This window comes from Protopterus annectens, chromosome 1.part0 (assembly GCF_019279795.1).
Source record: "Protopterus annectens isolate FY-2018-M chromosome 1.part0, PAN1.0, whole genome shotgun sequence".
Taxonomy (NCBI): Eukaryota; Metazoa; Chordata; order Ceratodontiformes; family Protopteridae; genus Protopterus; species Protopterus annectens.
The window spans coordinates 231,629,522-231,646,459 of record NC_056725.1 but is presented as its reverse complement, the minus strand read 5'-3'; positions in this window follow the sequence as shown (position 1 = coordinate 231,646,459).

Here is a 16,938-nt window from a genome sequence, read left to right as displayed (position 1 = left end):
TTGTTGAGGGGGCACAGTCTGGGAGATGTGAGTACAAATTTGAAAATCCTGGCTACACCTCTACTAGATACACTGTAATTAGTACAAAACAGCAGCCCTTACAGCAGTTTGAAACACGGCTTAAACTTTGAAAAAGTGCAGAAAAACAATTAAATATCACAGTAAATAAAGTAAACAATGTAAGTGTAAAAATTATAGTGAGATTCATTTTTAGCTATCTTGTCTATGCAGTTAATATTGAACATTTTTTCTGGCCTGCAAAAACAAAAGCCTTTCTATAAAATAAAAAAATAAATAAATAAAAAAATCCTGCTTGTGATTTAGCTACTAATTAAGTTATCGCATTCATAAATTAAATTACTATGTGGTGGAAATGCAATTTTATTTTATTTTTTTTGCTTGCTGTATACATAATGATATATCTGTGACTTACAGACATATTTTATAGGTTCCTAAGCGGTAACTAGGCTATTGGCCCTAATTTACCAAGTTGTATGGTCTACATGTGCAGCATGAATCTATGATCAGCACCAACTACCCTTATCCAAGAGGGATATAGGTGACACCTCTGGGTTAAATGTATTGTCTCACAACCAGTTGTCTATGTTACAATTAAATAGGGTCATTGAGGAGCTCTGTTATATGTGAATTGGGAATTTATTCCAGAGGAGTGGCAATCTCTGGGAGACATATTTGTCTCTCCAGCATGTCCTGTAAATGTCGCAGGCTAGGTTAGGATCCCTAGAGTGAATGAATCTTGTCCCATTTGACTTGCAGATGTGCAGCATTTCCATTAGGGTAGGGTCCGAGACTGCTCTGTAGGCCAGGTACCAGTCGCCTCTCAGCAGTCTATAAGATACAGAGTACAATGACAGAGCATTCAGTCTGTCCATGTAGGTCATGTGTTGAAGGCCCTGAATTATTTTCTTGGTAAGAAACCTCTGAGGTCTCTCCAGCAGCTGCAGGTGTCTGGTGTTACAGAAAAAATATGCTGTGTCATGATTATTCTTCACAAAATGCATATTGACTTGCTGTTTTTCACAAATGAGTCAAATAAAATGTTTATAATATGTTTATGTTGAAAATATAATGTAATATAGATGAATGATTATGCAAAATACAGTTTCATTTAAGTTCTAGCTTTCCCTCACTGAATGGTGTGTGAATTGATATAGTATTTTTACTTCTTTTTTCTTTTTCCTTTTCTTTGATCCAGGATCAAGGATCTACAAGGTAAGTCTTAACAGGGAAAAATACTAGCAAAGATAAGTAAGCAGGATCAATTTTCTGAAAAGGGAACACCTGCTTATTTTATGTATCACAATTATGGTAAAGAAAGTTGTAAGTATTTAAATGAGTGGTTTCAGTTTACTAAAAATTGCTCTGGTGAAGTATTTCCATTAAATGAAACCTATGGTAAGAATAAATTAGAGAATTTGAAGGGTATTTTGCAAAAAAAAAAAAAAAGTAAGTGGAGAACAAACAGTAGCATTGTATTCTTGTTATACAAAAGCTTTTGAAAGGGAAAATACTAATAAAATCTTTCTACAACAAGAAAAAGAAGTTAAGAAGGCAGTATAGACCAGTAAAAATGGATCCCTTTATCCTGTCTTGGCAGGTTTGGAAGAAACTGGGAATGGCCAAAAAGGCAGAGACTTCAGAAGAGGATAATAATCCTCCAGTAGGTACTGCACCCCCACCCCATATGTAGCAGTATGGGTGGCTCCTGTACAAAATTCTGCTGTTTCTCAGACCCTACATTTTGGACAACTGTCCATTGGACATCAGGTCAGTGTGGTACTGTTACATCTCAAACTCATTCCCCTGTTCAACCCTCATCTTCAGAGCAGGCATCTGCAGTCAGAAAGTTTTTTTTCTTCTTCTTCCTCTCATTCTCAACAAGCATCTACCTTTCCAAAAGGAACACTAGTGTTTGCTACTCCTGTGGCTCATCATACGTGTTCACTTGATAGGGTAGGACAAGAGGCTTTTGCCTCTGGAGATGATCTTTTGGCGCCTCTTAGAAATATTTTGGAGGCTAATGCCAATTTGCATACTATGTCTAAACGTTTTCTAAATATTAAAAAAGATCCATTAAGATTTAAGGAGGAATTAAAAACTATAATTGAATGTTACAACCCTACTTTGACAAATTTAAACTGGCTGCTTGGATAGTTACTTCAAATGAAATAAAAAAAAAAGAGTTACTTGAGAAGACTTAAATAGCAGTTTTAATCTCACAGGAAATGCATTAATAGACAAAAGGATAGCACTGTTAAAATTACAAAAGTGTGTCAAGCTAGAATAGATTGGTCTAAGATGCAGTCGTGCAAGAAAAATAAATGGAAAGCCCCTGCAGATTATTTGTGTCATCTTAAAGCAGTGTTTGCTGGACATTCAGAAATACCAGACCCAAAAGAAGAAGTTAAGCCAGTTATTGCAGCTGCTTTTGTGCAGGGTATGCAAGCTCCTGTACAAAGTCAAATAAAGCAAGTGCTTACAGACTGGCAGGAAAAGGACTTAGAGTCCTTATTAAGTGCTGCAAATCACTGGACTGACTATGTCAGGGTAATGCAACAAAATTAAATCTTTTTCCTTTGCTGCCAATAGATCAAAAAGGACCCCGTATTAAGGTGAAAATAAATGCAAAGAAAATGTTTCCTTTCCTGGTGGACTCTGGAGCCACTAGGTCTGTATTAAAAGTTACCTCAGATAGTCAAACACCAGTATCAAACCATAAAGTAATGCCAGTTGGAAAAACAAATGCTACTGCTGCATATCCTATTTCAAGACCTATACCCATTTCCTAAAAACAATTAAAAAAAGCCATTATTTTCTCTTGAGTACTACTGCATCGATAAATTTGCTAGAGAGATTCCTGTTATGCAAACTGGGTTGTACTGTTTACTGCACACCAGAAGGGGTGTATTTGGGTGGTCCAACAGAATTAGATTGGAAAGTATTAGCAGTCTTAGCAAATGCTGAGTAACAGCATTTTGAAGGAATACAGGCAAATGAAAACCTACTGCAGCAGGTACCTGCTAACTTATGGGCTAAACACTAATAAAGTAGGTATAGTAAAATCTACAAAACCAGCAAAGATAAAATTAAATCTATCTAAACCTTTCACTAGAGTTCTACAGTATCCACGGAAACCAGAAGCAGAGCAGGAAATCAAACTTCTAATTCAGTCTTGATACAACAAAAATAGTAAAGCTATATAAAAGTCCTTGTAATACTCCTATTTCTCCCAGTGAAAAAGACAGGAAAAAAATACTTACAGGTTTTTGCAAGGTGTCAAGGCTGTAAACAGTGCAGTATTGCCAACTTTTCCTGTGGTTCCAAATCCAGCAACAATACTGAGTTGCATACAACCTACAGCAAAATATTTTTTTTTGTGTAAGAAATGCATTACGAGACATTTTATTTCTGTTATTTAATGTTTACAATTCATTAAAATGATATAAAACTGTTACACTTGTGTACTGTTTTTTTAATGCCTTATTAGTTCTCTATCGAAAATACCTTTCCTAAACGAAGCGCAGTCAGCTGACAAAAGCTTAGTAAAGTGCAGTTGCATAACAGCCAACCAACGTGTGGTTGCGATACTACTTTTTAAAAAATCCATGCAATTCCGCTAAACGTGAAGAGGAACTGCGTGGATTTTTTTTTTTAAAGTAGTTTCAATATTACACTTAATAACACTACACTATGAATGTTTTATCGCAAACACAGTTTTTCTGCACGGACAGCATTCTCGGCAACATTCCATTCTAATGTGAAACATCATGCTGCTGAGAATGCTGTCAATGCAGAAAAGCTGTGGTTACGATAATACATAAGTACCTATTTTTTGTGTAATAGATCCATGCTCAGCATTCTTTTCTATACCTATCCACCCTGAAAGTCAGTTTCTGTAAATTGACAGCAGTATTGTTGGATAGGTTTGCCACAAGGATACACTGAATCTCCTTCATTATTTACTCAAATTCTAAACAAACAAAAAAAGACGTGGAAGATGTGACATTTCCAAGTGGATCAGTGTTAGTGTAATATGGAAATGATTTACTAATAGCATCTAATTCTTTTCAGCAGTGTCAACAGGATACTCTACACCTTTTAACTATCCTTGCAGAAAAAGGACACAAAGTGTCAAGAAGTGAAAAATTACAGCTATGGTCATCTCAGGTATGTTATCTTGGTCATATAATATTTCAGAGTAGCAGCCAGATGTTACTGTCTCGTATTGAGGCAACAGCTAAAGCCCCACGTCTAGCTACTCAAAGTCAGCTTAGATATTTCTTAGGTATGACAGGATATTGTAGACAGTGGATTTCTAACTATGCAGAAATTGCTAAACTTTTAACAATTTTTTTAAACAAGATACACAGACACACTCCCTTGAATACTGAAGAGGAAAATTCATTTCAGAATTTAAAGCAAGCTTTACCTACTGCCCCAGCTTTAGGGTCACCAGATTATGGAAAGCCTTTCATTTCATTTTGTCATGAAAGAAACGGATTTGCTCAGGGAGCACTTGCACAAAAACATGGGGACAACTACTGACCACTAGCTTATTATAGTACAGCACTAGATTCTGTTGCAAAGGGATTTCCACCATTCTAGTCAATCTTGCATAATCACTGGTGCTTGGGCATGATCTTACATTAGCCACCCCTGATTCTGTATCATTTCTCTTACTTGAAATGAGAACTCTTGACTACACATCTAACTAAATATAAATGTACACTTCTTTCTGACCCATCTAGTTCTCTAATCTGCTGTTCTGTTCTAAATCCTACATCTCTGTTACCTACTGCTGAGGATGGTGAAGAGCATGATTGTGTGTGTGATTAATTATCTGCTTTCTCCTAGGCAGGACCTAAAAGACACTCCTAGACACAATGCTGAATTAAATCTATTTGTGGATGGTGTCTGTGGAAGAGATCAAAACAAACATTTGGTCACAAGAATATCCATATGCACAAGTAGTAATATTAATTACAGTCCCTTTTGTTGCCTAAACAAATATTAATTAGCAGTAGTTTAATGCAGTGCCCATCAAAGGGCTATAGATACTGTTTCAAAGAAATATAATTTGGCAGATCAAACTGCTAAGCAAGTTGTAAAATGACTTTATGCAAATGTTCATGTGATGTTATTGCAAGACTCTAACAGTGATGATGTGTTTGATTTTAAGAGTAGCGGCTTTCCAAAATGAAGCATCACAGGGAGAAGCTCAGACATGGCTTAAGGACATATGCTGTAAATCCTCTGATGGGTTATGGAGAAATCCAGACAGCTGACAGGTGGTATCTGCCTCCTTGCTACCTTACCTGGTAAGGGCATATCATTTACCAGCCCATGCAGGTAAGACAGCTTTATTTAATCAAATTACCCAAAGATGGGATGCCACTCATGTCTCCACTTTGATACTTCAGTATGTTAATAACTATGCAATATATTTAGAGTATAACGCTAGCAAAAATGCAGACATTGGGGCTGCATCCTTACCACCACTTTGGGGATCTTTTGTTAAGTCCAGATGCCAAAAGTTCATAATTTACAATATTTACTGATAGTGGTTTGTATGTTTTCTGCATAGGTGGGTGAAAGCCTACTCATACCACAAAGCAGATTCTGTAATAGTTGTTAAAAAATGCTATTTGATTTCATACCTAGATTTGGTGTACCTTGTACTATCAATTGTCACCAGGGAACTCATTTTAATTCCCTGACTAGAGAGCTATGCAAGATATTTTTTTCTAAGTTGAGCCTTACACTGTCCCAACCATCTTCAGTTATTTGGATTAGTAAAGAGGGGTAATAGGACCTTTAAAAAAGATTTCAAAGATTTGTGCTGAAACATACTTTAAATTACCAAAGTCACTTCCTTTAGCATTAATGAATATGAAAAGTACATTAAATACAAGGAGATCGAGTCCCTATGAGATATTAATGGGGAGACCCAGGGCCCTTCCAGCTATTCTCCTTGTGTCAAATGAAGAATTAACTCTTAACAGATGATGTTATATTATCTTAACATAAAAAAGTATTAATTTCTTGCAGCTATACCACAAAACTGTAACAAAAGCTCTTCCTCAACCTCCTGACCAGCCCTGTCACCACCTGAGGCCCAGTGACTGGGTTTGTGTTAAAACTTTCCAAAGAAAGAAATGTTTGAGTCCAAATAAGACTTGTTCTGTGAAAGCTCCAGATGAATCATCTTTGTCAGTGAGGAAGACTGAAGTGCAAGAGACAAATCTTCTGAAGTAGTGAAGGATTAAGAGAAAACCAGTTCAAACAGCACTTCATGATGAATCCTGTGACAACAGGTACTTTTGCATTGTTTTTGTTGTTTCCTTTTATAGACTGGTCAAGAGAATTTTTTTTCCTGTTGGTTCTTTGACAATATGCTGTAAACTTAAATGTGTCAAACTGTTGGGTGTGTTCCCTTGTAACTCATCAATGTAGGGCATGGATTCCCATGATTCCAATCCCTGCATCACAGGTGACATTTGAAAAGGATCTTAGAGACACTAGACTAACTTGACATAATGTGACTGACTTTTCAAAGGCTGTGTCTCTTCAACTTGCGATCACAAATCGTGGAGATGCATGATATGGCAAAAATGGAACAGTACCAGTGGGAACCAGTAAATGCAATGGAACTAGATATGAAAGTGTACTAAACTCTTTACACTTAAAATCACATGACTAGGGGCATGGCATGGGCATGATAGAAGACAGTTACTACATTTGTGATGATCATGCCTACTCCTTGTTGCCTACAAACTGGTCTAAATGGTGTTTTGTGGGCTGTAGTACTCCTGCTATTCAACATTTCAGGAGCCCTCCAGCATGCAGACTGAGAAATAAATGGGCAATTCACTGGGGAGAGCAAGTATTTTCAGTATTTAGTCCTGGGTTTGAAGTGCAAAAGACAATGCTCAAAATCACCATCAAAATCTTCAGGAGGTAGCAAACCATATTTCACATCACATCAGGATGGCAAATTGAGAAATTACTAAAATTTGAATTGTGGTGTTACAAAATCGACTGGCACTCGATATAATGCTTGCTGCCCAAGAGGGGTTATGTACCCTCATAGGAAGTCATTGTTGTTATAATATTAGTGACTATCATGATGAACAAGAAAAGTTGTCCAATTTCATGGAGCAGAGGGGCAAGGACCTGGACAGCACATCTAAACAGTGGACACTTTTTGGCTGGTTGGGCAATGTAGTTGGTAACCTTGGGACTAGTATATTACAAGGTGGTATTACAGTAATTGGTATTATTATTTTAGTTCTTTTAAAGGCTGCGATCACAAAATGTTTGATCTCACCTGCATGTGAAATGCCACTTATAAAAGTATTTGATAATGAACTTAAAGTAAATGAAAATTCAATCACTGTAGATGATGAATACTATGATGCCAAAGCGTATTTTATCAAGTTAATAATTAAAATGTAATCATGTATGTTGTGTGACACTGGTAGTGTCAAATGAGGAATATCTGTTACAGAAAAATATATTGTGTCATGATAATTAATTAATTAATTAATTAATTAATTAATTAATAATTTAATTATTAATTGCCATGCATGCTTTTCCTGCTTTGTTATTCTATGTATGTTTCTTGTCTTATTAATCTGTACACTAAGTTTACTTTATTGTATGTATTTACTGTGGAGCTTTTCTCCCCGGGCCTCCACTGAAAAAAGGCTCTGTCCCAGCTTGACTAACCCTGTTAACAAATGTCATATGAATAAATAAATAAATTATTCTTCACACAATCCATATTAACTTGCTGTTTCTTCATAAATGAACCAAATAAAATGTTTATGTTGAAAATTTAATGTAATATAGATGCATGATTATGCAAAATACAGTTTCACATAAGTTCTAGCTTTATATTTAAAATGCCTTACAACTGCAATCTCTTTACTTATCACATTATAGTGTACTGACAGAAAACTGAAGGCAAAGTATGTGCTAAAGGAGTTAAGGGAAGTTACTATGCTTAAAAAAGTCTGGTCTCACAATGTAATGGAGAGAGGAAAGAAAACAATGTGCCAAGAACTTTTTGTGAGCTCTGGCCTTCTCAGGCTGGAGAATGAATCTCTCAACATCTTAGAGCAAGAAACTGGACAAAGCCATGAATAATGGGGGACAAAGGCCCAAAACTAGGGACACGTTTTTAATATTGCTATTACAAACATAGAAAGTTGATAGAATAGCAGATTTTGCATTAGCATTTTTTGAAGGGCATGAAGTCTGAAATCCATATCCCTCTCATTGTTCTCATTATTTTCTGACATAAATTCTCAATGCTTTGTCAGTGATTTGCCAGAAAACCAAAGTTTTATGAGGAACAGACCAAAAATATGAAGCATAAATCTGGACATTCTACAGACCAAAAATATGAAGCATAAATCTGGACATTCTACAAAAATCTGTACAGTTGAGAGGTATGGGAATCATTGCAAGGATGTCTGTAAAAATAGTGTATACTGGTACTGAATGATACAAGGTCAGAAGACAGATTGTTAGGTCAGGTGGTCTGTGTTTTAAAAAACATATTTCGGAAGTGTTCACGTGAAGTTCTAAGCAAGAAGCGCAATGGCACAAATTATTTTAAAACTGTATGATTTGTTAAAAGCTATGTTATCTCAAAGGTCTGCATGCATGAAACTGATAAGAAAAAGTATAAACATTGTACTATTATTCTTTGTTTTGAGACTGATATGAAATTTTGAGTAGGCAGTCTCCCAGCACTGTTTGTATGGAATAAACCAGTACTTTGCACATCCTAAAGAGTTATTCTTGATTCGAGATTAAAAAGGTAAAACAATGTGTAATTTATTTGTGGACTTTAACACTGGTGAGGTACATAGAGAAGGGAGTGTTGTACTCTATTAATGTACTCTGTTATGCAGATAGATACAGACAATTGTTACCACACAGGCATTCTATATATTTGTATACAGATGCAGTTCTGTGTACAAATGTTTGTTTTTCCATTATTATTATACCATTACAGATACATATCAGCAGTTACACATATTTCTTCTAGCAAATACTTTCAGTTATGCATCCTTCTTATAATTTATATTTATAAACTATTATGTTTGTTAAACCTATGTTTAATATGACCAATAAATAATAATAATAATAATAATAATAATTATTATTATTATTATTATTATTATTATTATTATTATTATTATTTACTATAGTACTCTGGCCTTCTCACCACTTCCTGGTCAACCCACTCAGCCAGCTGGTCAGGCCTACGGTACTGCAGTTTATTGTATTTGTGGAAGCACTTTAGTCTAGAGCAAATCATCCCTGTCAGGGATGACAGCTATTGAGCCAGCTCTTGTCAGATATCTATAGTTTTTCTTTTTGGAACAATGGGTGCACATCTAGATCTTATCCAAATATGACTTCCTAGGAAGGTAGACAATTATCAAGGTCTCCTTAACTGACAACCATGGAGTGTGGCCTAGTGCCTTCACAGGTGCAGCCATAGTTCAAAATGCCAGAAACAGAATGAAAAGAGCATTATCAGGGCAGTAGTTCACAGGTTTAGAACCACTTCCTGTGGGGAGTGATAGCATTTTAAACAAACCCATCTAACCATTAGAGCAGGTACTTGTATTATTAGCAAGTTTGTTTTAACCAAAAATACATTTTTTCTTAAAGGAATACATCCATATTGGATTTCTATGGTGGATAAAAACAGTGTTCAGTCATAATTTTTGTTTATATAACTAACAATTGCTACGTTTGTTGGAGTATTACACTTTAATGTCATTTATACATGCCTCATGGAGTGCAGCAGAACTATTATATTTTAGGGACAACAGGGGTTCTTTTTACAGAAATAATTATTCCTCTGTGTGAGTATTAATTTTATTAAATGTTGAACACTCTGAGTTGATAATGTGTGCCAGATGGGTAGACATTACACTTCAAGGTTGTGCAAACCATCACGTATATGACTTAATTTTGTTTTTTCTAAATAAATTTTGGTTTGAGGATATCTGAGACTATCTGTGTATTTCCTCCACATGTTGGGGCCTGCTGAGGACTGTTGTAGTCCCTACCACTGTCCCAGTGAAATGGTTTTATGCCACCATATTATCTTGGGACTACTGGAGTTAAGTGGCAAATGTCTTAGGAAGGTGCAGACTTTTTAAAGTAAGAAAAATATTAAATATATGCAATTTAAGATGAAGCATTTCAAAACAATGCAAAATCAGCAAATTTACTTCAAAAAATGTTTTGCTTTAATCATATGAAAGGCATAGTATGATAGTTTTAATGAAAAATTAATGAAAAATGTAAAGCGGTCATTTGTAAATGGAAAACCATGACAGCAGCAGTAGTAATGAGTAGTGACCACTAAGAATATTGTTTAATTTGGTCTTGTGTACTGATTGTGCATATACTGCAGAAATTCGGTGTTTTTGCTGTTAGGTATTGAGGTGATAAGGATGTATTGTTAGCTGAACAGTATACATGCGTTTACTTGGAGATTTCTAAGTGTCACTAAGGAATGAAAATTGACACTATTATGAATACAAGATAGTAGTGGAGTCTAGGGGAAGGATGAATCTGTTAAGTTGATTAATTTACTGTTGTGAATGCATTTATTATAGTACAGACATTACTATTGCACAACTTTACTTGGCAGGACTGAGATTTGCATATGTGTGTATAATTATTTGTTTGTGTCACCTACTTTTTTATAAGGATGAAATTGCACATTAACACAATTCATGAAGAGGGCAAATGATTTGGTAGGACATGCTAAAAGCAAGGTGAGGCAGTATTCAGTTGCCTGCATCAGTACTGAGGGGAACTTACAACGATTACCCCATTAACACCAGAAGAGGAATAACTCCTTTCCATCTGTGCGCTTGACTGTGACACAGAAAATGATGGCACTTGACTAATCAAAAGTGGTGTGGACACTGGTTATTACATACATCTGCAGCAGTAACTCTAGACTGATCAGGAAGCTTGGTTTAAAAACAGTAACCTCTATTTATATAGTGAATTGAACACTGACAAGGAAAGATTACATTAATACATGATAATTACCACTAGTAGATGAACCTTCCACATCTACACAGAATGTTAATAAAGGCAGTATGCATGATAAATGCCCACCAAACCTCTTTACTAAGTACACACTAGTGTATGTTATTAATTTGGATCTATGTCACATGACTGAATTTTTAGAAACTTGAAATTCATATGGATTACACCATATGATCGAGTTTCCAAAAACTCAAACATCAAAAAAAAAAAAAAAATAAAAATAAAAACACACAAAAATTCATAGTTTTTAACATTTTTGCAGGGGGCAAGCCCCACTACACCTCCAACACCCCCTGCAAATTATATATACATATATATATATATATATATATATATATATATATATATATATATATATATATATTCATTCACGCACACACATCTATATATATATATATATATATATATATATATATATAATATATATATATATGTATGGTTACACTTCAGAATCTCAAATTACTGAAATCTCAAATTTCAGTAATTCGAGACCATGAAGTCTAAAACCAAAATGCCGAAAGTGCATAAGAGCGAATTTGAATATCTCGAATCTGCACTTATGCATTTCCAGTGCATCGTGTGTAGTGTTATAATGCCTGACATTGCAGGTGAGTGAGTGTTTGTGTGTGTTTTGTACATTGTATGTGTGGGTAATGGTAGGGAGGTGTAAGTGTGAGTGTTGGATTTGTTGGTGTTTGTGTATGTGTGATGTGTATTCGTGTGTGAGCGAGTGGAGGATGGCATGGTGAGAGGATTATTTTTTTATGTTATGTGTGACCTTGCAGTTGGTGTATATAAGTAGGGGTGTGTGGGGGGCACAGCTTATCTATAGTGTAGGGTTGTGTGGTTTGTGTGCTGTGGGTGGAATGGTGTGTGTCTTATGTTTTGTATGGTGTATGTATGTTCGTGATTGTGTGATTTGGGATTGTGGGTTTTGGTTCTGTGAATGGTTTGACTTTATAGATTATGAAGTGAATCTATATATATATATATATATATATATATATATATATATATATATATATATATATATATATATATACCAACTCCAAGATCATACTACAATAAAGAAAAGGGAAAATTTCCTGATCCCCACTGTACTGCCATCTCCATTCAAAACCTTTGAGTTTTCAAAAAACTCGATCATAGGGTCTCGACTATATGAATTTCAAGTTTCTGAAAACTTGATCAGCTGATAGGGATCTATTAATTTATTAGTAATGTTTTCAAATATTTTTTACAGGGTCAACAGCAGAAACAAGTAGTTCAACTACGGCAATATATTTAGATATTGACAGCAGAATTGCTGTTGAAGATGATGATAATGATGATGGTGATGCTGGCATAGTTATATTTATGAGGTGACCTCTATTTTACCCCTAATTCCCTACTCTATCCTCTCATCTCATTCCAATACTATATCTCCACTATTCTTATCTTCCTGTCTCTTTCCTATTTTATACATTCCCAAATATTTCATGCTTACCATATACTTTAAACTACTAACCCAGTATACCTCAGTTTAGGCAGCAACAGACCTTAAATGTTTTATTTTATGCTTAAAACTTATTATAGTTGATACTGCCTTTAAAGGCTCTGATAGGGCATGTTTTGTTTACCAAAGATTTACTGTTTATTATAAGTTATACCTTTCTTGCATGCTATTTATTTGAAGCTATGTAATAAATTGTTTACATATTAATTGTACAATTGTTTAAATGTATAGTGGAGCTTTTCTCCACTGTCCTCCATTGAAAATGGGCTCTTTTTGACCCAATGGACTTTCCCAGTAAACAAATTGTAAAAATAAAGAAATAATAAATAATAATAATAATAATAATAATAATAATAATCTGAGGAAAGAGGCATGCGATCCCAGAGTTTAGTGTCAGGATGTCACACCCCACAACATGTAAGTAACTCAGCAGGAAGTGACAGTTCATTACAAAGTCAAGCACATGCTGACATTACAATCAAACTTGTACAGGAAGAAAACCCATGTACTTCTACTCCAATTTCTACAAACCTAGATGAACACTTCAGGATGATGTCAGCCATTGTGAGGTAGCAGTGTCCACAGTGACACCTTTGAAAAGAGGAGCCAGGTACAGGACTTTGTTACAGCTACCCCCTGAAAAATGTAAAGCATTGGCCCTGTAGCAAATATGCATTGACATTGTTATGGCTCAAAGCACTGCTACAGAGAGTCAGCTGGAAATGGTCAGAGACTTTTTTCTCAAAATTATTTTTATTATTTTCCATATATAGTAATATATAACATTACAGTCAGAGTAAACAAATGTTATAACCTTTTATATACACTATGTACAATTAGCCTGAACAAGTAACAATGTAGAAAAAAAAGAAAATGTAATATTTAATTAATAAAAATGTATAAGTTACACATTAAAGTCAGTCTGGGTCCATTTTTAGTGTCTCAATAAGAGCACGATTTATTTTGCAAGGATTGATAATCCAGGTTTTAGCGGAAATTCTCAGTTCTTTAACTTTGATTTCTAGTAATACTGTTTCTTCCATTAGTCTCAAGAATTCTTCCAAAGTGGGTTCTTGTGATGACTTCCATTTTCTTGTTATACATTTCCTTGCCACAGCTAGTATGAACCAAAGAAGGTATGTCTTTTTTACTAATTTCTATAGTGTTATTAACATACAGCAAAATTATAGATTTGGTTAAAACCAAAGAATCCATGAAGATAGCTTGAAGAAATTTAGTGATTTCTTCCCCAAATTTTGCAATATTAATATATTCATAAAAACGTATCCAATCTGCTTTACATATTAGTGAGCATCTCCAGCAAGTGATGTTTTCGAGTGAGTTGAATTTAGGTAATTTATCAGGTGTGCTAAATACTCTGTGTATAAATTTCCAAGTATATATTTTTCACACTTGTAAATTGAATGTTGAATTAATAGAGCACAGGAGATTAGATTTACTTTCAGCTGATAGATTAGTTTGATATCCTTTTGTTATGAATTTCCAAAATTTTAAATTGGGGCTAGTTTTATAGTTATCAAAATTTTGTATAATTTTGAGATTAGGTTTGTCCAATTATAGTTGTTGTATATACCTTCAAGCATAAAACTTATAAGAATAGGACTAGTCTTATAGGAAGAATTAATGATGTTTCTATTTAGATCTTGAGCATGTGATAGTATGCTTTGAAGTACCAACCAATCTGCATTTGATATATCAAATATATTTTGGATTTGTTTAATGTTTTGTACTTCTTGATTCTTTATACAATGTTGCCAACAAGTAAAGTTTTTCATGTCCCAGTTAGAGTATTTTTATGAATTTTGTTTAAATTTTTTTGTGGAACTAAAGGGTATTAATGAGTCCATCCATATCTTAATGTCTGTGTTGGTGGATATGAATCTTCTAAATAAATTATAGATATTTGATTTATGTAGTTTAGGTTAATTGGTTTTGTAATATTATATTGAATGTTGACAATCAATACATGCCACAGCCTATTATTTTGTTCATTTAACATAAGATTTTTAGTTATTTTGTTTTCATTTAGGAAAATAATAGTATGCAATGTTTTCCAAATAGAAGAATAATTAGGGTCCATCCAATTAGTAATAGTTCTGAAAATGGAAACTTTTATGTATGTCTCTATATCTGGAAAGTTGATTCCACCCATTTCCCATGATCTAATGTGATGTGATGTGTGTAAGCTATCCTATTTATTTTTGGAAACCACAGGAAATTCAATAGGATTTTATTCGCTTTAATTTTTTTTTGTTTGGTATCATAGGAATAGCTTGTGTAATGTAATTTATTTTTGGAAGTAATATCATGTTTATTATTTGCAGTCTGTCTTCAAATTTCAAATACATTTTATTCCATTTTGCTATTAGCATTTTATGTTATTTGTTATATTGTAGTTTATGGCTAATGTTGATTGCAGATTTTCACGTAGTGTTATTCCTAGGTATTTTATTGTGGAAACTTGTTTACCTATAATGTGTGTTGTATTTGATGGGAAATCCTTCTTTTAATTTAAGAACATGTAATTAGATTTTGTTTTGTTAAAAGAGAGTCCAGAAATAAGATAGAATATTTCTACTATCTCATCTAGCTCTTGTAAAGATTTCTCTGAAACAGATAAGGTGAGTAGAACACCATCAACAAATAACATAAATTGCACCATCAACAAATAACATAATTTTGAATTAAGTTGACCATATACGTCAATTCTTATTATTCTGGGATTGCTGAGTATTGAAGATGCAAATAATTCTATTGCCAATGCAGATAGAATAGGTGACATCGGGCAACCTTATTTTGTGCATTTAGTTACTTCAATGGCTTCTGAAGTGAATGGCCCAAGTTTTACATAAGCAAGGTTATCTTTATATATATATATATATATATATATATATATATATATATATATATTCTTTATTAGTGTAATGAAATTGAGGGGAAATTAAAATAATTCTAAAGCCTTAAAAAGATTGTCCCATCTGAGGGTGTCAAAGGCTTTTTCCTAGGTCCAAAGCTACTATAAGGGCTTCCTGGCTATCTCTATTTAAGAAATCTGTAAGTGGTAATATTCTCTGTATGTTGTCATGTGTATGTCTGTTATATATGACTACTGTGTGGTCCTCATTTATAATATGTATCAGAGATTTTTTTAATTCTACTAACTAATATTGACATAAAGATTTTATAGTTATTGTTGAGTAATGAAACTGGCCTATAAGAGTTACATAGTAAAGGATCTTTATTTTTTTTATGATGGGTATAATTAGGGAGTACCTCCATGAGGGTAGTATTGTGTTTTGAGATTGTATTTCATTTAAAGTTTTATGAAATAATGATATTACTGAAAATGGAAATGTTGTATACAATTCATGAATTATTCCATCAATTCCTGCTGCCTTATTTATTTTGCTTTCCTTGATTTTTTCAGTGCTTTCTTTTAAAGATATTTGTTTTTGACTATCCAATTGTAATCTTTCTGGTATTACTTTTAATTTTGCTAGATTTAGCTTTAAGTTTGATAGATTAGGTTGATGTGAGTCATCATTGTAATGATCTGTGAAGTGGTATGTAAGGGCATCTAATAAATCACTTATATCTGAAACTTTTGTGTTTTTTGTTTTCCCTTCATGTATGATATTTGTGATATTATTTTCAATAGATTATTTTAATTCTAACTGCTAAATTGTGCATGTGTTTGGGCAATACAGTGTATGAGCTGAGTTTTAATTTTTCTACTGCTAGATTAGTTTTATGAGTTAGAATTTCATTATATCTTTTGTTTAGTTACTCTACTTTTTTGTTATTTTTGTGGGTTTATAGATTCATTGATACTGAGTTCTGTTTTTTTGTTTTTGGATTTGTGTAATTCTGATTCTCATCCCTTTGTTTTATTTTTATACCATGAAAGGATTTTTCCATTTAAGTAAGCTTTCAAGGTATCCCATAAGTTTATTATATTTGTTTCATTAGTATAATTTATATCTAAGAAGAGATGTATTTCTGAATCTAGTCAAGATTTAAATTATTTTAATTTTGTTATATAAGCCGGAATTCTTGTCATAAAGATTAACTTCTTATAATTTGCATGTATTCTAAGGATTAGTGAGTTATGATGTGAAAAGGGGCATGGAGTTAAGGAGAAATTTATTTTTGTGTTTAGTTCTTGAAATATGAATATTTTATCTATTCTTTTTCGGGTTCCAAATCTATGATCTTGATGAGGAAATAATAATGGATTACTCTCTTTATATCTGTATGTGTCAATTAGATTTAGACTTTCACCATTTTTATGAGCTTTCCCTGTAGAA